General features: G+C 39.4%; 2 long non-coding RNA genes across 3 annotated transcripts; one reads left to right on the forward strand and one right to left on the reverse strand.

Moving 5' to 3' along the window:
- Nucleotides 1-275: 275 nt before the first annotated feature.
- On the reverse strand, nucleotides 276-27,961 carry LOC116662823. The gene is made up of 4 exons (XR_004318920.1): nucleotides 27,851-27,961; nucleotides 26,980-27,059; nucleotides 26,829-26,886; nucleotides 276-1,712 (listed from the first exon to the last, which is right to left on the reverse strand). It is a non-coding gene; the product is annotated as an uncharacterized LOC116662823 (long non-coding RNA).
- LOC116662822 lies at nucleotides 730-4,133 on the forward strand. 2 transcript variants are annotated; one of them, XR_004318919.1, is made up of 3 exons: nucleotides 730-856; nucleotides 2,792-2,980; nucleotides 3,881-4,133. It is a non-coding gene; the product is annotated as an uncharacterized LOC116662822 (long non-coding RNA). The 2 variants fall into 2 exon arrangements; XR_004318918.1 differs by having other exon boundaries at nucleotides 3,921-4,133.

Consider the following 27,961-nt stretch of genomic DNA (forward strand, 5'->3'; position numbering starts at 1 on the left):
CCCCGTTTACTGTAATTTTAATGAGATTTTTCTTTGGGAGGAATAGAGGCAAATGCACGTGTATAGTTCTCCATCTTTATTCAAAAATCTTCCCTCAATTCGGGTGAAATGTCCCCATGCGTAGTGAAATTTTTAAAGTCTAAAGAGAATTAATATCTTTACCCTTCTCTAAATAATACAAGAATCTTAGACTGGTTTAACACCTATCAAATCCCTCTCCTAATTTATTATAATCCATTGTTTTTACTGTATCCACTTTATGATTATATATTGTCTTTTTTTTTTTTTTTTTTTTTTTTTTTTGTATAGCCGAGGTTTAATTAGACTTGTCTTGTGGAAAGGCAATGCTGCCTGTCATTCCAGTTCTACAAGAACCAAGCTGCCCCTCCCCCTAAGGTGCGCCCTTAGGGAAATTCAGGATGGAGAAAAACAGAAAGCACTCTGCACTTTGGATACTAGCCCTATCTGGTTAAGATAGGTGTCTAAGGAATAATTTCAGTGAGCCCAGACTCTTGCATCTTCCCATATACAGAAAAGCTCTAAAATCATTAACTTGAGACATCAGTTTTTTATGACTGGCAGTAATCTTTTGATGTTTGACTGCGTGGCTTTTTTTTTTTTTTTTTTTTAAGCTTTTGCTTAAAAACATCTATATATCCTGGCTCCTCCCTTACTGCTTTGGAGCTGTTCCTCAGAGCTACCCAGGCTATAGGTCTCAGTAAGGTCCACAGACTCTAAGGTTGTACTTTGGTCACTAGTCTACACATTCTTCACCATTTCTTCTTGCATCTCAAACCACCTCTGGAATAATTTTCCTTCTTCTGGAAGTATATCCTTTAGTGAGGATCTCTTTAAGGTAAACTTTGTTTCTGTTTGTCCAAAAGTATCTATTTTGCCCTCATTCTTAAAAGAGTTCTTGGTATCAAATTTGGGACTTATCGGTGCGTTCTGTCAAGTGCTTTCAAAATACTATTTCCTACTCATACTTCCAAATGTCTCATATTTCTCTAAGCATATTAGACACACAATATATATTAGGTGTGCAATAATTACATTCTTTGAAATCTCTGTGTCATTTTATTTTTTGTTCATACAGATTCTTGCTTATGTTAGGCTTCTTTTTTCATGTTTTATGACTATTTTTTTTTACTGTAGGCTCATGTTTGTGGAATTTATCTGTGCGAATTGTTTGAGAGTTTTAAGTGCTTTCCTTGAGAGAGAATTTGTATTAGCTTCTGCCAGGATATTAGGGGCACCACCAATCCAGGAAAAATTGAAAACAGATTTTGGCAGTAAGTTTATCAGATGACACAGTTGATGTAAATTTGGCTCAGAAACTGGCATGAGGAAGGGCTTGTAGTTACAAATTTTCAGTGAGGTTCATGCCTCTCATCTCAATAGTCCTTTTTTTTTTTTTTTTGAGTAAAGGTAGATTTAGTCAGAGAGATACATACTCCATAGACAGAGTGCAGCCTGTGTCAGATGGCAGGAGAAATGCAGTGAGGTGTGGGGGCTCAGTAGATTCACACTCCAAAGACAGAGTGCAGGCTGTCTTACTCAGAAGGGAGAGTGGCCTCAATAGGCCTTTTAAATAAAATAACAATCCGGTGCTCTGTAGGTTAGGTATATGGAGAAATCACACGACGTCTTCCTTTGCTGATAGCCGTCCAGATTTGTTCACTTAGCTGGCTCCATTCAGTTTGTTGAATCACCTGAAAAACATGATATTTAGTTGCTTTTGTGAGATTCTCTAGTGTCTGAGTAGAATAAGTAAATCTTTGTCGAGGATTTCCTCAGTCATTTTTCTTCAAAATTCCTAAGTGAGGCATTTCTAAAGCCACATTTTAACTTTCACAGGCCCTGGGTATTTTTGCCTTTGTGAACCCCTTGCATCATTAAAAAACATTTTTTTAAATTGTCTTATATGGCTGTGTTGATATAAAGACAAATTTAATCCAAACTAGATCATATTATTTCTTCTGATTTTAAAGGAACTGAAAACATTTTCACAGGCCCTGAGCAAGCTGCCTCCGGGCTTTGCTTGTCTCTTCCTCCCTCTCTCCACCCCAGTGTCAGTTGTTCTGATGATTCCAATAATATTAAAGGTTTTCTTTGAAAGGAAAAGAGAGGAATCAGTTTACAAATTTCTCTCTCATCTCTGTCTCTATTTCACTTCTTTTGCCAAAAGTCTAGCCTATCCTTAAGGTTCCTTCATCTGCCATCCCTTTTCTCCACTTTTCCTCTTGGGCCAGAACAATCCATAAAGTACTAAATTGTCCTGTACTAAAGAAAGAGAGAAGATATTTATCTAGGGAAGAAAGTTTATTGCTTATTTTATTTTAGCTCTTCCTTCATCTCCAATTCTATATTTAATATTTCAGCTTTAAGGTGTTTTTTGTTTGCTTGTTTGAATGAGAAAAAAAAAAAAAAAAAAGGACAGGCGTTGTAAACCAGGAGCTTATGTCCTTTTTTCAGAGATTTTACCCCAACTTTGGTGGTGACTTTTAAAAAGAAAGTTAAACTTTGTGAGAACTATCATAGTTCTCAGGAAGAAAGTTCTGTAGTGGCTTTCGAGAATGGATGACTTCATGTTTGCAGAGTGCTCTGGGCACTTTAGATCAAAGATGCTGCGCTTCCCCAGCGTTAAACCCATTTAATTTATACCCAGATTATACATTTAAATATCACAGAAGATGGGTGAAGCCTCATACACTTTGTATTTTGCTGGTTTCCTTTTTGGCTAGAGGCAGCTGTCTGTCTGATAGGTAATAACAATGCTTTACATTTATAGGCTGTATAACATCTTTCATCCAAGGAATTCAAAGATCTCAGCAGCTGACTCATTGTTCCCTACAATATCTCCCAACACTTCAGATGACATGCATGGAGGCCAACTGGTTATAGGTAAAGAAACTCGGGTTTTGGAGGCATGAAAGTGTTAACAAAGCATCCCAGGGCTGCTTCGGAGATGGAATTCAGAGTAAGTCTTTCTTTGATTAGACCATAATCACTAGCACCCATTCCCTCCCCATAGTGTTAGCTCTTTATGGGCTTCCATTACGTTTATGGTAAAGATAATACTCCTTAACTATGAAGGGATTAGCTCTTACCTGCCTCTCCGAGCCCATCTCATACTCCTTACTCTCCCCCTTGGCTACAGCCACTTTGCCTGTGCTGTTCCCTCTGCCCAGAACGCTTGACTGTCTCAAGTGGGTATCTCCTAGTCATCCTTCCTGCTCCCCATCATGTTCCTCCCTAGGGGACCCCTGGACTAAATCAAATTCCAGCCTTACTGTTTCTCCAAGTATGAGGCATCGCCCCGTCAGAGCACTTGTCACACGTGCAGTTTTATACTTGACTGTGTCAGGGGATTGTTTGGTTGATGCCTGTCCCACTCCCCTAGTTTTCCTTACTGCTGTAGCCCCCACATCTAGCTGAGTGCTTGGTGCTAAATATGGCCTCAAAATATATTTGTGGACTAAGTTAATTTAGATTTTAGGAAGAATGTTCTTTCAGAATTTGACCCCAAATTCTGAGCTTCAATTTGGAATTATAATCCAGAAGAAAATGGTTGGTGTTCTAAGTCATTATTCTAACATACCTGAATAGGAAAATTTGTACATTGTTTTAACAAGTTAATTCAAGCTAAAACCATTAAAACTCTAGTAAGCTGACAAGAGACAAATCAGGGAAATGTTGAAAGGGGGCTAGAGGCAGCTCATAAAAACTGTGATTAAGAGGGGCTTCCACAATTTAATACAACGTTTTATCTCTGGTCTTTGGAAATCTGAGATTAGACAAGAAAGCCAGTGGATTATTTCCAGAGCAGGAGTCCCCACTCGAACCCCAGGAGTGTACTTCTCTCTGTATTTCCCTGTAGTTTTCTCACTGTGGTTCTCTTTTCTGGACATCTGAGCAAGACTGGGAGAAGACTAGATACATTCATTCAAGCTGTTTCCTGGCCTTATTGGAGGGCTCACGTCTGAGATGCATGGAGAGCTGCTGCCAGCAAATGCCATAGATGTACTGACCAGTTGCTCTGGTGAAACACAGAGTGGGCAAGACTCTCTCTTCGTGGTGACCACTTTGTATGGAAGCATCAAATCACTGTGCTGTGTGCCTCAAACTAACGTAGTGTCTTAGGTCAATCATACTTCAATTAAAAAATATTTTTAAAAGTATATACCTAAAGTTGAGAATCTTCAGAAGTCAGGTGTGTGTGTGTGTGGTTGTTGCTTTTTGTTTTAAACAGGGCCTGTCATAATCCTATCAGTGTTTTGGGAAGAAAACTCCAGAGGCAGAACCGAGGATGGATCTGCAAAGAGAGTAGGAAGGAACAAAGGAAGGAGATGACTGAGGAAATTATTGTCAATAGTTACAGTAAAAGCTGGTGGGGTCCCAACTCCAGCTGTGGCAGGAGGGAGACTAGGGAGACATTGTGGAGAAAGGACGGGCAGGATTTGAGCCCAGCTGGGTGTGGGCTGTGGGGAACAGGAAACAATCGGAGCTGTCTCAGGTTTCCAGGCTGGGGATTCGGTGGATAAGGTGCTATTAACTAAACAGGGACTGGAGGACAAGCAGGTTCGGTGAAGTGTAAATGTTAGGTTTTGGGCGCCTGGGGGACATCCAAGTGGAGAAGCCAGAAAGAGAGACGACCTGGCTGGAGAACCACATTTTGGAACCTAGATTACACTCCTTTGAGGAATTAGTGGGTTTTTTTTTTTTTTTTTTTTTTGTATTGGTGTAAATCTCATACTAGCCACGCTGATTTCCTTAATTTCCCTAGAAAACACAAATACCCAGTTAGACTGTGGTGTTCCTGATAGAGCAGATGAAACGTCATTTGTAAGAATGGTTCTATGAGAACCCGCATTCACAAAGCCAACTCAGCACCCAGGGAAGCAACTTCTCTCCCTCAGGCATAGACTTGGGAGTGAGGCTTCTTGGCCAAACCTTATTCTCTTCCCAGGAACAATGGAGCATAGAATGTTTAAGGGCAAGTTGCATGTATTACCATGTGGAACTAGTATAGTTTTCGGGAGAAGGGACTACATTTGCATTTAAAGAATTGAGAGGGAGATCTTTCAGGTAGGGATGAGTGAGCTAGCATGGAGAGATGCTGGGGGATGGAGTGGAAAGTGGGAGTGAAGGACCCTGGTTAGAGTTGAAACACCTGTGGCCCCAGGCAACTTTGGCGACCTTGTTAATGGGTTTGGGAAGGTAACAGCTGCGATATCCAAATATATGTATTTGGCCATTCAGATGACCAAAATGTATTTCTCATATGTATTTGGTCTTTGTCCACAGTACCTGGCTCACAGCTCCCAGAACGCTTGGAATCTTCCTAAGCAGTTAAAGCAATGGGAGCATCTTTTGTTACAATATTTGGTCTCGTGTTCAGAGGAATAGGGTGTCTTGATTTTCATAACAAGCTCCTTTCCACCATCCCTGGGTTTATGATAATGAGGTGACTTACGGAAATCCCCTGAAGATGGTGGGGGTGGGGTGGCTGGTTGCCAGTGAAACTATCTGTGAACAGAGGATTGGGAATTTCAGTCCCACCGCCTGATTTCTGGGGAGGGGAAGGGAGTTGGAGGTTAACTCAGTCACCAACAGCCAGTGATTTCATGACTCATGCCTGTGTGATAAATCCTCCATAAAAATTCAAAAGGAAGGGGTTTGAAGAACTTCCTGGTCGGTAAACCAGAACCCTTTCAAGTGCCACCATGCCAGGCCCCAAACTCCGTGACGACAGAAGCACCTTTGTTCAGGACCCCGCCCTGTGTATATCTTCATCTGACTGTTGATTCCTACCTAGCCTTTGTAATAAACCAGTTTTGCTGAGTTCTGTGAGCCACTGTAGCAAATTAACCAAACCCAAGGAGGGGGTTCTGGGAAACTGAATTATAGCCAGTTGGTCAGAAGTACAGGTAACAGTCTGGATTTGTGACTGGTATCTGAAGTCAGCTCTAGTAAATTAATTGAACCCATGGAGGGAGCCTTTGGAACCTCCAATCAATAGCCAGTCAGTCAGAAGCACAGGTGATAATAAGAGCTTGAAACTGGCCTTTGAATGTGTGTTTGTTTGTTGGGGGTAGGGGGTGGTTCTTGTAGGACTGAGCCCTCAACCTGTGGAATCGGATGCGCTATCTGGGTAGATAGTGTAGAGCTGAGTTGAGCTGTAGGACACCCAGCTGGTGTCACAGAATTGCTTGGTAGCATACACACACATCAGAATTTGGAATAGAACAAAGGTGTTCTGCTAATCGGTAACGAAGAAGAGAAGAAAGGTGAAGTGATGGGGGTGCCCAGGGGCAGTGGGGGTGGGGAGGGAAAGGCTGATCTTTGGATAGCCATTCATAGGTATATAGGATATTTCTAATTTCAGATTGCTAGTAGTGAGAACAAATTATCCCAACTTACAGACTGAGCTCTAAAGGACTAGGAAACTTGTAATGTTTTTTAAATTGAAGTATAGTTGACTTACAATGTTTGTTAGTTTCAGGTGTACAGCAAAGTGATTCAGTTATACATATATATATTCTTTTTCAGATTCTTTTCCATTATAAGTTATTACAAAATATTGAATATTGTTCCCTGTGCTATCCAGTAGGCCCTTGTAGGTAAAATTTTTGATAAAGGAGGAGTTTTACCATTGTGCAGATGGGCAAGCTGTCAAGGTAATCTCACTTGTCTCACTTTTATAAATTTAAAAGTCAGTTAAACATTCTTTATTCAAAATCCCTTGAAAGATTTAAGATTTAAAAATTTTTTGTCATTTAAAAAAGCATTCTTGGGAGGAGGGTATAGCTCAATGGTTGACTGTGTGCTTAGCATGCACAAGGTCCTGGGTTCAATCCCTGATACCTCCGCTAAAAACAATAAATAAACCTAATTCCCTCCTCCCCACAAAAAAAAATTTAAAAAAAAGCTTTTATGTCACTGCTGAGCCTTGTGGTTTCACTTTTATGTAAACTTTACTGCATGTAAAAGTAAACTGTGTTTAAGTTTGGTTTTGTTTGTTTGTTTTCTATTTCCCTGGTGCTGCTATTGCTAAGCAAGGAAGGACCATTGGGAGAATCACTGAAAGGAGATTAATTTCTGTGTCAATAAGTCAAACAAACTTCTGATTTTGCAGGAGATGCTGGGAAGGGTTGGGCATGGCAGTCAACCCTTTGGAGAAACTTAACAAAAGTAAGGAAAAACACTGAGATATATTTAATATGTGTTTATTTTAAAAGCATTTAGGTAGCTCCAGTTTATAGCATTTTAGTATTTGTGTCATTGTGATAGAGATTTAGTACACTCTGGCTTGACCACGTAGAAATGTGTTTGGTGCAAAGATTCGACTCTGTTAACATGATGGGAATTTTCCAGACTGTCCTGTAGATGTGCTAGGTCCTATTTTTTTTTTTTTTTTTGAGCTCTTTATTTCAATATTCTATGTTTCCTACTTTCTTGATTAAGAAAAGAAATGGATTTCTGGTGAAGAGTCCCGACATATCCCATATGGCTCTTAACAAATGGCTGTCGGCTTCCTGACATTCTCTTTGTGTAGATGCTCTTTCATGCACTAAAATTGCTTAATGGACAGGAGAAGAATCAAATGGACAAACACTGGCAACTCAGATAGAAACTCAGATGACAGCTCAAAATGGATAACTAGGTTTGGTCTGCAGAACCGCAAAAAGCCATCTGCCAAAAGACATGCCTGCAGATTCCAGGGACTGACTTCTTAGAATGCTACTAAGATTCTGATTAATTTCTTAAGAAGCATGAAAGCCAAGTAATCATAGCAAGAAGGAAGAGTCTTGATTCAAGTTAAAAAAACAAATAAACCCAGGGGGAGCGTATAGCTCAGTGGTAGAGTGCATGCTTAGCAGGCATGAGGTCATGGGTTCAATCCGGTACCTCCATTAAAAATAAATAAATAAATAAACCTGATCAGCTTCCCCCCAAACAAACAAACAGCCTCCCCCCACCAAAAAAAAAACCCCACAAAAAACAAATAAACCCAAGTAGGGTGTAATCTTCAATAGAATGAGGAAATGAACACTTAACCTCCTGTTTTCTAGGTCAGCTCCCCTTCCACTGGTTTTATTTTTCTCCCTCAGGCCTCAAAGGGCTACTGAGAATTTTTAAGAAGCCCAGAAACCTAAAATATTAGGAAGAGTAATTCATTTTCCCCAAAAATTACCTCCAGGGCGGTATGGAGTGTGGTGAGTTTGGATACAAAGTAGGGTCTAATGTAAGCACTACAGAAGTGATTAGCAAATCGCAGGCAGATTTCCAATGATGGATGTAGGTCTAGGCCCATTGAGCAGACACTCTGATTTTAGTGTTGGTTGGTTAGTGTATAGATGACCCAAATGATAGCTAGAATGGATTATCTACCTGGGAACCAACAGGGCAGTGGTTTGACTTGGGCTGACCCTGAGGTACAGATCTCAGTGTAGGCTTTTATTTAGAAGGTGATCCCAGGAATCATGAGCAGGGAAGTGGGGAAGTGGGGTACCATGGAAGACAGCCAGTAGAAGGCATGTTGATGAGCAGACTGACTCTGTGAACAATGGTTTAATCCTAAGGGGAGATCCTGGAAGATTATGTAGAATAAATCTGAGAGTTGTCCCATTTGATGGGTGAGGAGCTGGGGTGGTTTACTTACCAGCTCTCATCCGTCAATGGCTAAAGGCTCTTCCTGGGGATATTAACTCTCCAGCATTCCCCATTGGTCCTTTAAGGGTCTAGCACATTCCTAGACCTGGAGAAAGCCTTTAGGCAGACAGTCAGTCATTGGCTTTTACCCACAGGAAATGTGTGAACAGTAAATGCTGGATGGATATAGGCTAGGCACCTATAGCATCTGTTACATGGTTCTTAAGTTTTTTGGGCAGTTATCAGTCACTTGGAGAATTTGACTAAAGTTATAGATCCTTTCACTAGAAAAAATAAGAAGTGCATACATATATACATGAATTTTGCATTCAATTTATTGGGAATTTGAAGTTCCACTTGAAGTGCCAAAGAGTCTCTGTCTTGGGGGATCTATGCTGATTTAGAAAAATTTTACCTTGTCTTAGCACTGAAAGGTAAATACAGAGTGATTGGGGCCAGCAAGGGAATCATCTATCATGGAAAGCCTTGTGGAAGAAAGCATTTTGAGGTAGGAGTAACAAACTCCATACTTACATTGAAATACCATACTCTAGATGGAGGTATGGATTTCATTATTAGCAGGACTCAGTTGTATGAAAGAGGGAGACCCAGCAGGTGGGTCCTTGTAGCAGATGGCATAACTAAGATATTGTAAGAATGTTGTAACAGAGAGATTCCTAGTGACTGAAGAATAGTATTGCTGTAGACTAACTGTTTGTGTTATCCCAAAATTCGTATGTTGAACGTTAGAGAATCCCCAATGTCATGGTATCTGAGGGCCTTTGGGAGATGATTAGGTCATGAAGGTTAAGCCCTCATGAATGGAATTGTGTCCTCATACAAGACACCTCAGAGACCCACTTCACCCTTTCCACTATGTGAGGGCACAGTGAGAAGAGGGTCATCTTTGAACTAGGAAAAGGGTCCTTGCCACACACTGAATGTGCTTGCACCTTGATCTTGGACCTCCCAGTCTCCAAAGCTGTGAGAAATAACTATTCGTTGTTGAAGTCACTCAGTCTGTGGTATTTTGTTAGAGCAGACCAAACAGACTAAGACATGTATCTTCCCGAGGGGGGAATTGTGAGCCTCAGTCTGCTTCTAAAATTTCTATAGGAACAGCACAGTAATCTATTTCACTGTACATTTTGTTTGCAGAGTAGATAATGCAATTATATGGCCCCATCTTCAATAACCGTAAAAAGATATAAAAATAAAAAATTTCCTCTAGGTCCTGAATGCCAGTCATCTATACTTTCTCCAGAAATAGTAACTGTTATCAGTTTCAAGGACAGTAGTATCAGTGGCAATACGAGTTTCAAGCACCACAGTACTGAGGGTTGTGGGAGGGAGATTACCAGTACTTAGGAAAATGAATCATTATTGAAACAGTACCCACAATTGCCATGATGTCATTATGACTCAGGAACAAAGGCCAACATCATGAAACCAGTAAATATAGCTCTCCCTGCCTGCTCCAGGTCGAGCAGAAGGCTTTTGGGTTTACTGGTGAGATTTCAGGCACAGACCTGGCACATTGGGATACAAGGGACATGAGTACTTTCTCTCATTGCAGTGGACCTGGGGTCACTGGATCTCTCTTGTGGCTGGGTTATGCCTTCAGGTGACCCAGTGTTGGTAGCATGCATTTCCTAGGGTCTGGTATACCACGGGGGCCTAGGCAGGCAGCCGTGTCTGGTTCACTGCTGAGACAGAGGCTTTCTCTTACACAGAAGCTGGTCAGTGTAGACACTGTAAAACAGCTCTTGGAGGCATAAGAATTCTGTGTTTTTGTTTTCCAAGAGGACCTGCTGATCGACAGGAGAGTAAATGGTGGCACCATGTTTGACCTACATGGTTTCCATGTGGTTCCTGAGTAACTAGGGATGAGTGGAGGGGAAGGGGCCATGAACTATAGGTTATGGGCAGAAGCTCCAATTTTGGGGTGCCAGGGATATAGGTGTTTCAGAAAGTTAAGCTAGAATATACTGGGATTATTCCTATTTCTTAACTAATTTAAAGAAATGAATTATGGCCACCCCACCCCCACCCCGAAAAAAAAGAAGGAGGAGGAGGAAGTGGAGGTAGAGGAATAATTGTCCGTAATTTCAGCTTCTTGATCATCTGCTGGTGCTCATGGTCCCTGAGAATCTGTTTCAACCAGAGCCTGACTTCCGTTAAGTAACACAGCAAAGTCTCTAAGGTTGACCTGATGGCCAAGGAGTTTTGACCTTTGATTCTAAGAGTGTGTGTGTGTGTCTGTGTTCAACAAGTCTGATAGTCCTGTTAGGCCTGAGTCATTTAGGGAGAAACGTGCACTCTGGAATGAAAAGACAGACCTGTGTTAGTTCAGGTCCTTCAAGAAGCAAATGGCAAGACAGGGTTAGAAGTGCATGATGTTTCTGGGGGAAAATCCCTGTGAGGGAAATGGAGAGAGAGGGAACAGGGGAGGCTGAGAGATCCTCAGACCACAACACTGATCTGACTCCCCTGAAGGACAGAGGGAAGGAAAGAAGGGTGGGTGGGAAGAGTCTCAGACTGTAGTGCAGTTCAAAAGTTTGGGCAAAGCCAGTGGGGAGCCCTCAAGCCAAAGTCACCAGGTGAGGAACGAGCCTCCCTTTATTTCCCTACAACACGGGGCCATTGGCTGGAAGCAGCCTGTGGGCAGCTTGACCTGGGAACTGGTGGATTCAGAGCACAGCACCTGGGAGTGAGCCCAGGACTCCTGTAGATAGGGCTGATTTCACAAATTTGAAAATATCTGTAATGAATTTGGATCAGAGTTTGGAGTATTTCAGGATGATAAGAGAGGAGAGGGGGCGCTTTAGGGAATAACAACAGCCCAAACAACTGACATTTATGTATTATGTGCACCATGTTAGTTGCTAAGCTCCAGATGATCAAATCATGTAATGCCTGCAATGACACTGTGAAGTTCTGTATTATTTCAGTTTGAAGTGGTAGAACTAAAATTAACTTAGGTGAAAAAAAAAAGAATTTCTAGAATTTACCTGCTCACATAACCAGGCTGTTTCAGAGCTGGGATTAGAGGGAGGCAAGTGAGGTAGGTAATGCAAGTGCAGAGTAGGATCCTGTTTTTATTTAATAAGTTAATTTTTTTCCATCATGGTTTTTTTTTATATTAATTTTGATTTTTAAAAATATCATTTAAAATACTGGGGTTTTTTGATAACTGAGTTTTGTTTGCATCCCTTTAAATTTCGCTCCTAAGATGAATGCCTCACTTGTCTCACCCTAGTCCCAACCTGCTTCAGGCATGGCTGAATCCACAGGTTCAAATGAACACATCATGACTCAGCTAGTTCCTTTGACTCTGCTTTTTCTTAGTTCGATTTTATTTTAGCTAGGCGCCTTCTATATGTGGCTTTCAGCATTCATAAGTCAGAGGGAAAGAGACACATTCTTGGATTTTTGCAAGGACCCTGCTTGAGTCCATCTGAAACCTAGGGCATCCTGGAAGAATTTTAAATTATAAGGTATACTCCAATCCAGGAAGACATTTAATTTCTGGATTCTTATTGCTTTCTTTTTGGAAACTCAATCTTTTTTAAAAATCATATTTATAGTTTACAAAATTCTCACTGGAAAGCAAAACCAGTTTTAACTAACTTCACATATTGACTAGGTGAGAAAACCAAAGTATCTTTCATTGAGGCAGCATTTTTATGGGATAATAAATTTCTATTTGTGCAATAATAACATATCAAGGATATCTTGTTAATAGAAGAAAGCAAGATGCAAAACCATGTCTGTCATAAACCACCGTTTGTGTGAAGTACAGTATATGTATGTGTGTATGCATATGATTATTATTTCTGGAAAGATATAGAAAAACACTGATCATACTTATTGCTTCTGAGGATGGTAGTTGGGTGGCTGGGAGACCATGGGAGAAAAACTAAGTTTTCACTATATAGGGGGGAGGGTATAGCTCAAGTGGTAGAGTGCATGCTTAGCATGTGAGAGGTCCCGGGTTCAATCCCGGGTAACTCCTCCAAGTGGAAATCAATGAAGAAACCTAATTACCTCCCCCTCAGAAAACAAACAATACAAATTTTCATTGCATAAAACTAAGTGTTCACTGTATAATATCTTTTGAATTTTGTACTGTGTGCATACATTATCCATTCAAAAATTTTAAAATACTTACTTTTTTCTTAACAAATATGTGATAGATACTGTTATAGACATTAGGTATAAATTAGGGAACCAGACAGACAAATTTTCTGTGGTTCTGGAGTACATTACCAAGCCCTGATTTGGTAGAAAATGCAATTCATTATAAGATCCCCGGAGTGTAATACGGGATGTCAAAATGGCATGATTTTGTCTAATGTTCATTATTGATGTGGAAGGCAGTTTTCACTTTTTTACTCCTGAATTCTTTTACTCAAAATGAAATCCCTGCTGCAGTATAGACCCAGGGATGCTAGAGTTTTTACAAGGGATGTCTGAGATTAAAGAGACAGAAAACTAATGTTAGTTGACAATGGCAGTCTGTCCCCAATAGTAAATGCAAAGTGGAATTCATTACTGACCCCTACCCCTGGTAATAAATATGGTGGTTGTGTCAATAATATTAAGAGCTACACAAATGTTTAATAAACATTGGTATCCAGAATTCCTGGAATGCCTGGGTGTTGAGTCAAAGAAGAAGTATGCTAATTTCATGAAGTCTCATGTTCTAGGGACCAAAGAGTTAAGATTACCTTAGGTTACCATGGCGGGAGATAATTCTGTAGTTATATGGGAGCACAGCTTCCTCCAGGAGTTTTCAGGATCTCTCCTTGCTACTCTAGAAGGCCGGAGGTGGTCATGAGTGACAGCAGGAGCGAAGGTCTCAGAATGCTTGTGCTAGCCTAGGTGATGGCGATGGGTGCTCCTCCAACTAGGAGACCTTGAGAAGCATTGGGAAAACTAGTGATTCAGTGAGGATGAGTAGAATTATCTCCTGTTTACTTCTCTGCTAAATCCCATTCGGTCCAGTTCCTGGGATTTAAAACTTTAACTCCAAAGTTTACTCATTGAATGTGTCAATTCTTGAAGGAGCTCAAGGGCAAGTGATAATTACCTTCTATGAACATGGTAACAGTGATACAGTTTACAGAGTCCATACCTAACTTGGTCAAAATCTGCAGTGCTTCCAAGATAAACATCAGGAGAGGATGGAGGGATGTATGAATATGCAGGAACATAGGTTATGTGAAAATCCTGTCACCGAGGCAGGAGGAGGTGCCATCACCCTGCCAGCTCATCCCCCTAGTACAGAACTGCTCAGCTGCCGGTGCGGCTAGATTTGCTTCTTCTGATAACCTCTCCCTGGACCACTTGCCTTGCAAGTCTGGAAGAAACAGCTTTTCCACCTTCATCTTTTTTTTTTTTTTTTTTTAATATCATGGAATTTACTAACATGAACACAATTGCTGTTAATACGTTGGCTATTCAAGTCTGCCTGGACTTGTTAGAGGAAGTGTATTTAGTTTCAGTGTTTCCTCACTTACCGTTTTAAATCACCATAGGTTATTCTCTAACATCTATGTTACTATATCAGAGAACTTTAGACACAGAGAAAAGCCAAGAGATCAGTCTGTCTTATTCATTTCTCACACATGGATGCTGAGGTTCAGAGCGGAGAAAAGGTATTAATTTTTCCCTATTCAAAGAAAAATGATTTTACTAAAATTACTTGACAATTTGGAAAAGTACATGTAGTTAGTTCACTTTACAACAACATACCCAAATGGATTAAATAATTAAAAAAATAAAGTAATAACCAGAAGAATATATACATGTATATGTATGTGTGTATGTGTATACATACATACATAAGCTAAAAAGATCTGTCCTACTTTTGGTAAACTTTATTGAAATATAACATATGGAAAAGAATACAAATCATAAGTGTACTGGATAAATTTTCTGAGTGAACACTTCTTTGTAATTACATAAAACCAAAGGAAGAAAACATAAGGAAAATGATAAGTTTGACAACACAAATATTTTAAAACATCTGTATGTCAAAAAAAAAATGTCAAACAAAATTACAAGCAAAAATGACAAACTTGGAAAATGTTTGGCAAATATATGACACGGATAATTACGTTAATATTTATTTTTTCAAAGTAAAAAAAATTAAGAAATTTGAATACCCCAGACAAAAACATCAGTAAAGTATACATAAGAAGCAATTAAATATGTGGGACAAAAAGAATCCTTCCCTAGTAACTAAAGAAATTGGCAATTACTGGAAAACATAACACTCCATTATGGAAGGTGCTGGAAACAGGCTTTTTGTATGCATTTCTTGCAAGAGTACAAGTGGAGTGTAAATGTAGGGTGGAAGGTGGGGGCTGTGGCTGTTTGCAGTTTGAAGTGCTTATCATGAAGCTGAATGTCTATAAGTACTTCTACTCAAAAAGTCTACTTCTAGAAATTTACTTGGAGTTAATAATAGTAAAACAAATGAAATAGCTTAAAGTGTCCAAAAATAGGAGTTTGGTTTAACAGTAGAGCTATATGATATGATCTTCAGCCATTAAAAAAATCACAGAATATTGAATAACATGAAAAAAAATTGCAATATGTTAAATGAAGACAAATTGGAAAACCAAATGTATGCTCAGAACCCAGTTTTTAAAATAAATGATGTACATGTATATGTGCTGAAAAAACACTGGTAGGTCTTGCATCAAAATATGAAGAAGTTTAAATACGAATGAAGAAATACAGATGATTTTAATTTTTCTCTTTGTGTTTTTCTATATCTTCCAGGTTTTCAGTAGAGAGAATTAATTTTGTAACTAAGAAAAAAAATATGCAATAAAAATAATTTTTAAATGTTCTATAGCGTGATTGCATAAAGTCCATAACCTAGGCAGTAAAAATTTCCTTTTATGTGCTAAATGCACACAAAAGAAATAAAAATACTGATTCATTTCATCTTTGTCTAAAAGTGTTAAGAAATTTTATACTCATCTTTAAAGACATACATGATATGGTTGCCTCTCTGTGGTAAAATCCAGAATCTTGACAAACATTCAACATACCACATCAGGATGAATTAAAAATAACCACTAATGAACAACCAAGGTATTAGTCTTGACAAACAGCAGAGAGAATACATTCGCTTAGAACACTGACTAGATAAAATATATTGAATTATCAAATGTATCAAATTACTGTGATATCTCAGCATCATTTGAAGGTTTTCACAGAATTACAAGCATATAAATATTAAGCTTTTACTGACTTGCCAAATGGGATTATCTGCCAAATTTATGCCCTAAAAAGGCATAAGTACGTAAGTGTTTTCTTTCTTTTCTTATGTGAAAATGTTGCCACTCCCATCCTTGTACTGGTAGAGATGGAAAAAATCACCTCTGAGTAGATCATTAGGTCTTTTGCATTCTAGGAGGGCGTGGGCGATGCCCCAGAGAAAGGTAAAAAGAAGTATTTAGTTTAAAGCTAGCTTCTGAGCTAAGCTGTGGGACACCATTTACATCAGGACCCCAGGGGTCTTCTGGGAGGGGAGGGATAAATACTCCAATCCTCACCCCCCAAGTTTTCTACCTGAGGTTTGATTTCGGGTAGATTTATAGGTTTGGACTAGGGTGGCCCCAACCAAGGCCCGGGTGCAAGTGATGCAGCAGGGCCTCTGAAATAAGATGTGGGGCAAGGAGCTGGCTCTGACCCTAAATTGAAAGGAAAAGCAAGGCCTTGGAGGAGCTACCCTAAGGTCTGTCCTGAACCAGGTCTCCTGGGGCCTTCTACTCCTTGAGTTGCTATTATTATGAACAGAAGAGACCACCTCTTCAAACTCTTACTTGGGATTCTGGACTCTGAAGGAATGCCTGTTCTTGAGGATCTTCTGTGAATTTTAAAGGGCTCTGTGTCAGCAGTTCTAACCGTAGAAATCTTGACTTGGGTGTTCTGGACAGAGACTCTGAATATGGGGGAGAAACTCACTCCTTTGCAGTAGTCAGGCTCTTAGAACTGGGTGAGAGAGACTGCTGCCCGGGGTCCCACACTGTAGAGGGCCACACATGTCGCAAAAACAGCCACAAATAAATATTTAAGGAACACATAGGTATCTGCTACGGACTGTACATTTGTGTCCCTCCCAAATTCATATATTGAAACCCTAACCCCCGACGTGATGGTTTTTGGCATCATCACATTGGTCTTCGGGAGGTAAGTAGGGTTAGATTAGGTCCTGAGGGTGCTGCCCTCAGGATGGTGTTACTGAACTAGGTTACTTTTTGACCTGCAACAAGCCAGAACACGGAGACCCCGAGGTTTGCGCCAAGAGAAGCTTTATTCTCCAGGCAGCCAAAAGATAGGAGATGGAGTCTCAGATCACCCTCCCTGAAGGCAAGATGATCGGGGTGTTTATGGGATAAAGAATAATGCAGCAGGGCAGTCTGAGGCTTGGGAGCATGGGGAGCATTTGGGAAAGGTGAGTGGAAAAAGGTGCAGCAATCATTGTGCGCAGGCGTAACTAAGCTACAGGTCTCTGTACATTCAAAAATGGAGGCTCTAAGTACGATCAGAGGGTGGAGTTTTCTGCCCTCTGACGTCAAAAGGTCGCCTAGCGTACACTCGCGCATGCCCAGTTGGAGGGTCGATGGTCCCATCCAGTCTCAACCGGCTCAGCTTGAGCTAGACACAGCTGACGTCAAGTTCCCGGACAACAGCTCAGGAAAGCATCTTATTGTGTAGGCTACCTGCCTCCTGGAGGATGTGCAAGTCTTAAAATGACCTTGATTCTCAGTGAAGACAGGTAAAATGGCAGTGGGATCAATGCCCTTAAACAAAGAGGAGGAGCCGGGGTTTCTGTCTCTGCGTGCGTCCCCACGGAAGGCGTTGTGAGGCCGTAACTGGGGAGAGGTTCGCCTCACTGAAAGCCTGACGTGCTAGCACCCTGATTGTCTTGGAGTTCCAGTCTCTAGAACTGTGAGAAATAAATGTTTGCGGTTCAAGCCACCCAGTTGATGGTATGCCGTGGGAGCAGCCCGGACTGCCTGAGACCGCACCTTTATCGCGCTGCCTGTGACCCGCTCAGTATCCACTCCAGTGGCCAGCGTCATTCAGGCCCCAGGACAGGCTTCTCCATGTCTCCCGACTTCCTTCAAGCTAAAGGCTACCCGTGACCACATATGAAGGTCTGCAGGACTGCTGCTGCCAGTGTCAGAAAAACACACTGCCCTATGGCGCCAGGAGGACTCGTCGAGCGGGAATGCCCAGGTAAGAGAAAGGACAGGTTGCCCAGTCCTTCCAATCAGCTGGCACGAATGCAGTAGATCCTTGCTTACTAAAGGGGCCTTTTGCAGTCAGTGGGGCGCTTGCATTTTCTTGCTTCTGTTCATGCTCCCCACTGTGAGTACCTGTCCGTTTGGCATCACGTGGTATACAGAACAGTGGCAAATGAGGTTGAAGAATCCACGTTACTTTTAAATGTGCGTATATATGTCTGAACATACTGACATGGGATGATTCTTTGTGTTGGTAACTAGATGGACATTGAATGGTAGAATGATGCTTAATTTAAAAAATTAGTACAATGTAATTAAATTTCCAAAAGGTTAGTAAATATTCAGCATTTAAAATAATGTTGATTTAAAATTGTGATATTTTAAAATTCTAGTTTGTATTTTGCCTTTAATTTCAATACATCTTTAAATATTTTTGAAAAATGTAGTTTTCATTATTTGGTTTTTTAACCTTTATTTTAATTTCCATATTTTGATGAAAGTATCATCCAGTTTTCTATACTTTGAACTTTAATCATCAAATTTTGAACACTTTGGATATAATTACATTTAAAAAATTCTTGAGATCATTACTGTTAATTGATCACAAATTATAAGAGTGTCTTTATAACAACAAAATGCTTATTTTGCTGAAACAAGGATGAGAAAAATTGACATAAATAGTAATATATAAATTAAATGTCTGTTTTATTAGTGGTTCAAACATTAAACAGAGTACTGTTATTTCTCCTTCTCTTCCTCTAGCTTCTTGTATGCATAAAAAATCATAGACTAATGATGAATTATCTATAATTTCAAACAAGCTGCGTTTTGTCCTCATTAACCAGAGGTTTCATATCAAATAAATTTTAGGAGCTTGATTTACCAAAATTATTCTGTGAATGCTCCTCTGATTTACAGTCCTCTTTCCAAAATAGATACCAAGGCAAAGTATAGAAAGGAAGCTTAGTGTGGGAAATTCAGATAACACCTTTAGGATGCATATATGATGTGCAAGCAAAAGGAAGTAGGTTCAGTTATACGTAGGTCATCTCTTTGGTGTATTGTTTTTTCGGCACACTTGGAACCCAGTGTAACCTGCAGCTACATAAATCTGTCGACAGTACTTCTGGGGGAAATGTAATGTGTGAGTGTTTGATGGAAAATATTCAAGGTATATTCAGAACTTTACAAAAAACAAGGTAGGAATCCTATGTTGAGCTCTTATGTATTAGCACTAGGAAGAGTTTTATGTACATTATTTCCTTTAATTCTCACTATGGAAGGTACTATTATGAACTCCATTTTACAGAAAACCAAAGCCAAAGAGATTAATTAACTTGAATAGATCCTACAGGTAGTAATTGGTGGACATGAGATCCAAACCCAAGCAAACTTCTTCCCAAACGTTTACTTTTGAGGATGGAGTTAGGCCCCGGGGTTGTCTTGTCTTTCCAGTCCTGCCTCTACCACTTACTAATTGTGTGACTTCAGGAAAGTTACTCTCCGAGGCTAGGTTTTCCTGTCTACACAATGGGACTAGCAATAGTACTAACATTGTAAGGTCACTGTGATAGTGTAAAGAGACAGTGTAACTGCAGTTCTTAGTAAAATGTCTGGTGCAGAGTAAGGGCTCAATAAATGTTGGTTGTAACTATATTGTAAACTACTCAATCATACTACTATTAAAATATTCATGCTTATTGACCTAATACATCTACATTTTAGAGTCTGTTCTGAGGAATAATCAGCCATAGATAAGCAAACAAATTTATGTACGAGGCTGTTTCTTGAACTTTTATACAAATGAGATTTTAGAAAAAATTAACTGTGTAAAAAGAGGGAAATTGAAAAATGACTTCATACGATGGATGATGAACAGACACAAAATGTTTTTTGAGGGGAGGGTATAGCTCAGTGGTAAAGCACCTGTTTAGCAAGCATGAGGTCCTGGTTTCAATGCCCAGTACCTCTGTCAAAACAAATAAATAAACCTAATTACCTCCCTCACCCCAAAGAAAAGAAAATTCTTTTTAAAGTTTTAGAAAAATGGTCACATGGGGAATAGATTATTACATATATGAAATAGATGCATAAAAGGGAAATGCAAGCCTATAAATACTATGTTTCCTCAATTTAAAACCATTTATTAATTAAAGTAGGAAGTGTTAATTAAGTGTCACATATGTGTGTTAGGCACTGTTCTGGGTACAGAAGATACAGCAGAAATAGTCACTGTCCTTCTCCAGGAGGACATTTATCCCAGTAGATTATATACACAATAAGAAACCAGAAGAAAATGCTTATTTTCTACCACTGTGTATTGGAATACACACTGTCATGATTGTCAATACTCAATTATTATCATAAAATCGATATATGCATATTACAAAGAATTTGTGGAATGCAGAAAAGCACAAAAATGAAAGTTAAAAAACATGAGATTTTGTTATTAAGAAATAACACAGTAGTATACCTTACTTAAAACATTTTTCAATAAAAAGAAGGAAGAAGAGTGAAAGATAAACTTCTCCACAAATTGGATACTATAAGTCCTATACATAAATACAGTTTAATTCAAATATACAATATAAGAAAAGAAACAAATAAAACTAAAGGAATTATTGAAATTTAAAATCAGGACATTGATGACAAATTGCAATGATCATGCAGTGATCACAGTTCAGGCATACAGAAATGGAGCTGGGTGGCCACTGAGGATCTGGTCTAGGACACATCTCTGCGCCACTGAAAATTTGAATTTTCTTTGAACTGCACCAGACCCAAGGACACTGCCAGGAAAATTCAGAACAACACCTGCCAGCTACAACCTTATGGTTTCAAGGTCTCCCCTTCTAACTATGCAACCAATTCGGACCCCAACCAATCCTTACTTAACAAGCATCCTTTCTTCTTGCCAGATCTAATTATAATTCTTGATGAAGAGCTCATGTAACTAACTGTAACCTTGTGGTTTTTTGCCTTTATAACCCTCCCCCATTCTGTAGTCAGGCTGAACACAATTCAAGTGCTTCTTGAATTTGTGATTCCTGGGCTGCAGTCCTAACAAATCTCAAATAAATACTTTTTAAATTTAAATCAGGTCTCTTTCTAAAATTTTGGTTAACATCATAGTTGTTTACTACAAGAGATAATATTTTCTAGAAGGTTCCTCTTAAGAAAGAATCTATGAAAAATACAAAGAAGTTGCAGTCGTATTTATTTTTTAATAAAATCTTTACATCTTAGCTGGTAGTAATTAACATCCTGCTATTGGCCTTAAAAAGAAAAGTCAGAAAAATGAGTTTTCTTCGGGAATAGCAGGGGAATTTCATTTCAGGACAAGCAAACTATGGTGAACCATGGGCAAGTCTGGAGAACAGGGGAGAGGGGCTAGCTCTTATAGAAGAGAGGAGGAAATCGGGGAGGCTGTGGTGGTTCTTCATTGGCTGCGAGTCGGGGGCAGCTTGTTGCTGGGTCAGAAGGAAATCATTTTTCCTCTCAGGTTGGCAAGGGAGGGTGAGTGACATTCATGACAGTTCCCCACTCAGGGCTTCCTGACTCCGTTTTAAGTGAAGTTTCTTTTATTTTCATAATACTAAGAAAAATCAAGGACCTTACCATTCCTACAGTTCCAATATTTTTTGTTATTTACATTATTATTATTATTGTTGTTGTTGTTGTAGTAGTTTATACACTATGATCTTTAACATTTATTTTCCAGTCTGTAGCAAAATTTCCATAGTAAGTATTATTTATCCATTTTCAGAGTCAATACTCACTGTCAGTTTTTACTTAAAAATTTTTTTTAATGGAGTTACTGGGTATTAAATCCAGGCCCTCATTGCATGTTAAATAAGCACGTGCTCTACCACTGAGCTATACCCTCTACCACTGAGCTATATACCTTCCTCACTCCTCAGTATCAGTTTTTCACCACAATTTCTGCTTCTGGATTCTTTGCTTTAATCTCAACTGCCTGCTTTTTCTTAACTAGTAGTTCTTTTAGTGGATCTCGCATTGCCTCACATTTTTCATTTATGAAAATACATACTTGTTAGTTTTATTCTTGAATAACATCTTTTCTAATAGATTGTTCTTGGGTTACCCTGCATGTTTTTCTTGGGTCACACTGTGTTTCCCTTTCGGATGATTGTTTTCATTATCTACTGATGCATATCACATTTCTTGAAATTTTAGACACTAACAACAAGCCTCTGTTATGGTACACAGTTTCTGAGGATCCAGAAAATGGGAGCGGCTTAGCTGTGTGGTTTGGGCTCAGGGTCTCCAGGACAAGGCATTCAATCTGCGGGCTAGGGCTGCGGGCATCTCAAGGGCTGGCATCCCAAGATGCCTCACTCAGGTGCTTGTTACCAGGAGGCTCTTCCTGTCTGGCTGATGGCAAAAGACCATGGTGATGCTGCTTTATTGCCTTGGCCTTTGCCTAGCAGCTGGCTCACCCCTGAATGAGTCATCTAAGAGAGAGTGAGTGCATCCAGGGCAGAAGTGGAGATGCCTGTTATAAAATAGCCTTGGAAGTGCCATGCCGCCATGTCTGCAGGATTCTGTGGTCACACTGACCAACCCTGTTAAAATGAGGGAGCGGACTGCACAGGGGTGTGAATATCCAGGAGGTGGGGCTTGCCATCGAAGGTCAACTTGGAGGCTCTACTAGGGCTCTTCTGTGTCTGGTATTGAATATTATCTTGGAGAAGTCAGAAGGCAGCCTAAATGCTCAAATGCTCTCCCTTACTACTAGTTTAACCATAAAACCTAGATGGCTGAAATTTTTTTTTAAATTTTTGAAGATCATTAGTTTGTGAGTTGAATGTTCTATACCAAATTTGCTTTGGCACTGGTATTTTGTTCTGCTGATTCAGTTTCTGGCTCATTTCAGGGATTTTTCTTGAATTATATCTTTGAACAAATTTTTTCTTGCATTTCAGTCAAGCTTAGGTTATCTTTATCTCCCATACCTAATAGCCCCTCTCCGATTGCTTCTGTCTTTGGCTTTTTCATTCTGCTTTCCTTGTGGTGATCTCTTAGTAATGAAATTTCCACCTGCCTTTATCTCACCCCTTGCCATTCATTATCGATTCATTAGTTGTGTCTTAATATTGTTTTGGTTCTTACTTTTTTCCCTTTAGGATTGCAATATTTCTCTTTTCAAAGTTATCATTCTGCTATTTGACTATTTTATCTGAGAGTTCTTGATTTATTCAATTCATGTTTTCATTAAGCTATTTTATAGTGTAAAATAATTGTAAGATACTTCCTTCTGTTCCATTCTTTACAATATGTGGCCCTAAATATCTCCCAGTATGATTTGGTCAGACAAGCAAAAGCAAGAGAGTATAGAAATAGTATTAAATAACTCATTGCAACTTTCAGTTCTCTCAGGTCTGAGGCACTACAAATAAGTGATTTTTTTCCTCAGCTCATATGAACATGATGAGGGAATGGATAATAGTTAAATAGCTATGTGGCCTTACCAGTTCTGAGATGTCAGTAAAATATGAAAAAGACAACCTGAGTGCAGGTTTAGTAAAAGGAAGTTACCATAATGTCTAGCACTTTTTTCACCCTAAAATGATATAATCATTGATCCTTCTTACAAGAAACTCCTAGAGATTATCCAGATTCTTTCACTGGAATTTTGTCATATTAAGTATTATTTAAAATAAGTTAGCCATCAGGAGGAAGAAGTTTGGGATATCATTTTGATTCCTAAAGCTGATAGATGTAATTGATTTGTCTTTGTCTATTTTATGCCCATTTGCAATTTTATCGAAATCAAAGTTGGCCAGATATTCAGTCAAAACATCTGAAACAGCTACTGCCATTGACTCCCCCATCAGTCATTTCTATTTCCAGAATTGTTTTATGTATCTAAACCCAAGTATGTACATGTCTTTTAAAATACTCATATATACACATAAATAGGGACATACTAGAGATACTTTTTTGTCCCTGCTTTTTTACTTATTGATGTTGGAACCTTTTCCTATCAGAACATAGAGATTTAATTCAATTTAAGAAGTACCATGATTAGTTACCCTATTCTCTGCAGATAAATATTTATTTCCTTTTGTGCATGTATAAACACTGCTGCAGTTAGCATCTTTATTCATATACCTATGTGTGTACATGTCTATAGGACAAATTCCCAGGAGGAATTCATGCAATTCTTAATGTAGGATAAATATGACCTACAAGACAGCTTTCTATAAAAGAGACTTCACTTTACTTGTGTCTTTTGAGCCTGGGAAACTCAAATTTTAGGGGAGTTTATCATATTTGGGGTCTTCCTTAAGAATGCCTGAAGGTCTTTGAAAATTGTGTTTTTTTCACCTTTTTATATGATAATGTTTAATTGGTACTTTAAAAAAAAATTATTGTACTGAAATTATATAATTGATGAACTAGGTACAGTTTGTTTACCCTGGGAATGAGTGACATCTCTGGGCAGAAGACTGTTCTGAGTGTAGTCTGGTGTTTGCCATTCATGTTGTTCTAGGCCAGTCTAGGTCCTAACTTGAGGGTTTGTAATTAAAGACTAAGTTAAAATGGGCAGAGCTATTTGTTGCATGGAATATGGAGAGTGGTATCTTCCCCTTACTTCTTACCAATAATGACAATATCAGCACTTTGCTTAGCTCATGCTATAGACTGAACGCTTGGGTCCTGTCAAAATTCCTATGTTGAAATCATAACCCGCAGTGTGGTGATATTAGGATGGGTCCTCTTAGAGGAGATTAGATCATGAGGGTGCAGCCTTCATAAATGAGATTAATGCCCTTATGAAAGAGACTCCAGAGAGTTAGGGTTAGGGAGGAGACCCCAGAAAATTTCTTGCATCTTCTACCATGTGAAGACACAATGAGAAGATGGCTCTCCCTGAACCAGAAAGCAGGCTCTCAACAGACACCAAACCTGCCAGCACCTTGGTCTTGGACGTCCTAGCCTTGAGAAGTGTTCGAAATAAATGTGTGTTGTTTGTAAGCCACTCAGTCCATGATATTCTGTTATAGCAGCCCAAATAGATTAAGACAGTTTTTAATAAGTACTCAATAAATGTTACCTAAATGCTCGATGTTAACTAATGCATTATATCATTTAATCATTATCACAACTCTATCAGGGAAGGGCCATTAAAATTCCCACTGGATGAATATACAAATGTTTGTCAGTATTAATATACCTAGTAAATGGCACCATTGGAATTTGAACCTAGGCCATCTGACTTCACAGATTAAACAAAGGAGATGTTGCCTTCTCCAGCAGACAGTGGCCCCAAAACAGCATACCTCTGCAAGTAAAATAGCAGTGGCAGCAACTTCAGCAAACATTGGCGTCACAGTCGCTCGCTACTCAGCAGATTGAAAGTGACCAGAGTCATATCTAACAACTACAGAGTGTTGAAGTAAGAGAGAGAGAAAAAAAAAAATGGTTCCAAGAACTAGACCAACCTGCTCGGGGCCAATAGTCATTAGTCTCTCCTAGAACAATTTTGGAAGAATAGGAGAAAACTGGAGTTCTGAAGTGATGCAAGGAGGAGATCTGGGGAAATACAAATTTTTGCTGCTTTGCTCATAGTCTTATGCTCGGCCTGGCTGACATGAATGTAAATAAGTGTGCATATGCTGTTCCTGTTACATGGGAGAACCAAGATAATAGACCATACGTGACCACAAAGGTGTTGACTGTCAGCACCTCCGTGGGGTGTGGGGAAACCTGTAACTGAAAGTGAGAGACGCAGCTCTGTACGTGTTCTCCTAATTGTTTTGGCTCTGATTCACCTGCTGATCCTTTCGGAACTCTCCTACCAGTCTTTATTCTAGTTGTACCGTACAGATCACGCCGGGCTGGGAACTTTCTGGTATGGAGCTAAATATAGAAAGTGTATAGAATTCAGTCTGTCTACGACTGTTCACAATTCAGTTGGAAATGCTCACTTTTCATTCACATCGTGCTAATTGTTCTAGATATTTCTGTTTCTGTTCACTGTAGTCAGCTTTGTGTATGTGGTATGATTCTCCTTTTTCCCTCGACAAAATGGCTTTCTTTTTTGCTTCCACTGCTATTTTTTATTGATGACCTGGTTTTGGAGGGAAGTTCGCAGTGGAGTGCTTTATGAGGATTCCCATTATTTAGAAGCAATTTACACTGGTTATTTGGGACATGACTCAATGCCATTGCCTTACCCCCCTCCCTACCCCATTATTTAAACTGATTACGTAGCCTGAAGCAAGAAATGTATTTGCATATGAAGAACAAATAGTGAACAATGAGGATTTGGAGGCTGCTTTAGATTTTAGGCTAGACCTTGTTCTTCCAGACTGTGACCTTGGGTAACATACTTAACCTCTCTAATCCTGTTTCCACGACTGTAAAATGGCGATTAAATGATTAAATGACACCCAGCAAGAATTCTACAAGGCTCTGCTTCCTGTTTCTTTTCCATGTTTTAATTGCTTACAAGTGGACAGTTCTCTGTTATTTACTTATTTTGAAAGATATTTTTTATTTTGGTAAAGTAGTGTTGGGAACTAACATTTTTCCTTGTGGTTGTGAAAACCAGAAAATTTTCTAAAATTTACAGCTTTTTTTTTTTGTCCTTTGTTTACCAACTGCTTCTGACAAGATTAAAAAAATTAAATTTGCTCAGAGATTTCACTGTCTATCAAGTGATTATCAGTCTGGTAATGATTTTCTCAAGCAGAATTCTTGAATTTTTGGAATTAAAAAAATGAGAATGAGAAATTTATTCAGAAGGCAGAAGATGTTGGTGAACTAAGAACTAATGACTTTTTTTTAATTGTGGTGAAGTATAAATAATTAAAAAAATTGCCATTTTAACCATTTTTAAGTGTAAATTTCAGTGGCAGTAGGTACACTTACACTGTTATGCAGCCATCATCACCATCCATCTCTAGAACTTTTTCATCTTCTGTATCAACTGAAAACAAACAAACAAACAAAAAGCTTAAACACTTAAAACTTAAAACACATACTTAAAAGTTGAGAGTTATATTATATTTAGGGAACTTACTGAGAACTATAGCCCTGGATACAGCCTCTCAGATAGCTCCAAAGAAGTTAGGGAGAAGCCAGAATACGTAAGAGTTTTTGCTAAAAAACAAAAACAAAGACAAAAACACATGTAGTTGAACATCAAAAGATTACTGCTAGTCACAAAGAACAGACTTTGGAGGTTAACAATTTCAGTGCTTTTTGATGAATATGTAGATACAAGAATCTGGGCTCACTGAATTTATTCCTTTGGCAAACACCTTAACTGTCTAAGGCCAGGAACTGGTTTTTCTCCATCCTGAATTCCCCTCAGGGCACACTGCAGGGGTTGCAGTGGCTGATGACTTGATGGAGGGCAACACTCTGTTGTTTACTGGAATGGCTGACGATATTTTTTGTTTACTGAAATGGCAGGCAACAGTTTTTTTTTTTTTTTTTTTTTTTGGTCCACATCCCCAAATGAAACTCTGTACCCATTAAACAATAACTCCTCATTCTCCCCTCTCCCCAGCCTCTGGTAACCACCAGGCAGCTATCTGTGAGAGCAGATATTTTTAAGGAGAAAGAAAATGGGATGGTGCTTCCATAGCTTGTGACAGGCATTGCATTTCCGCCCCAGGTCTGTGCTTTCCCACAAAATTTTAATCTGCCTTCTCTCCACAGCGACCTCCCAGAGGAATGCCCGGTTTGACCAGAGCACCTGGCTCTCGGGGCTGCCCCATCCCCACCTGCTGCTTCTGAGAAATCAGTCCTAGCCTTGATATCCAGTGTTAGGCTCTGCTCAGCCTCTGACTGTTCCTTTCAAGCCTTGAATTTCAGGTGCGGGACTTCAGCAGGTTTGACACCAGCCTGCCAGTCCCAGCTCAGTTTCTACCGCACCAAGAACTTACCGTTCAGAACCCACCTCTGGTTCCTCCAGCTCAAATACTGACCCGGTAAAGGCATTATAGACCGCGGTGCTTATCTGTAAACTGATGAGGGTGAATTAGGCAACCTCAAAG

The sequence above is a fragment of the Camelus ferus genome, chromosome 1 (genome assembly GCF_009834535.1).
Source record: "Camelus ferus isolate YT-003-E chromosome 1, BCGSAC_Cfer_1.0, whole genome shotgun sequence".
Taxonomy (NCBI): domain Eukaryota; kingdom Metazoa; phylum Chordata; class Mammalia; order Artiodactyla; family Camelidae; genus Camelus; species Camelus ferus.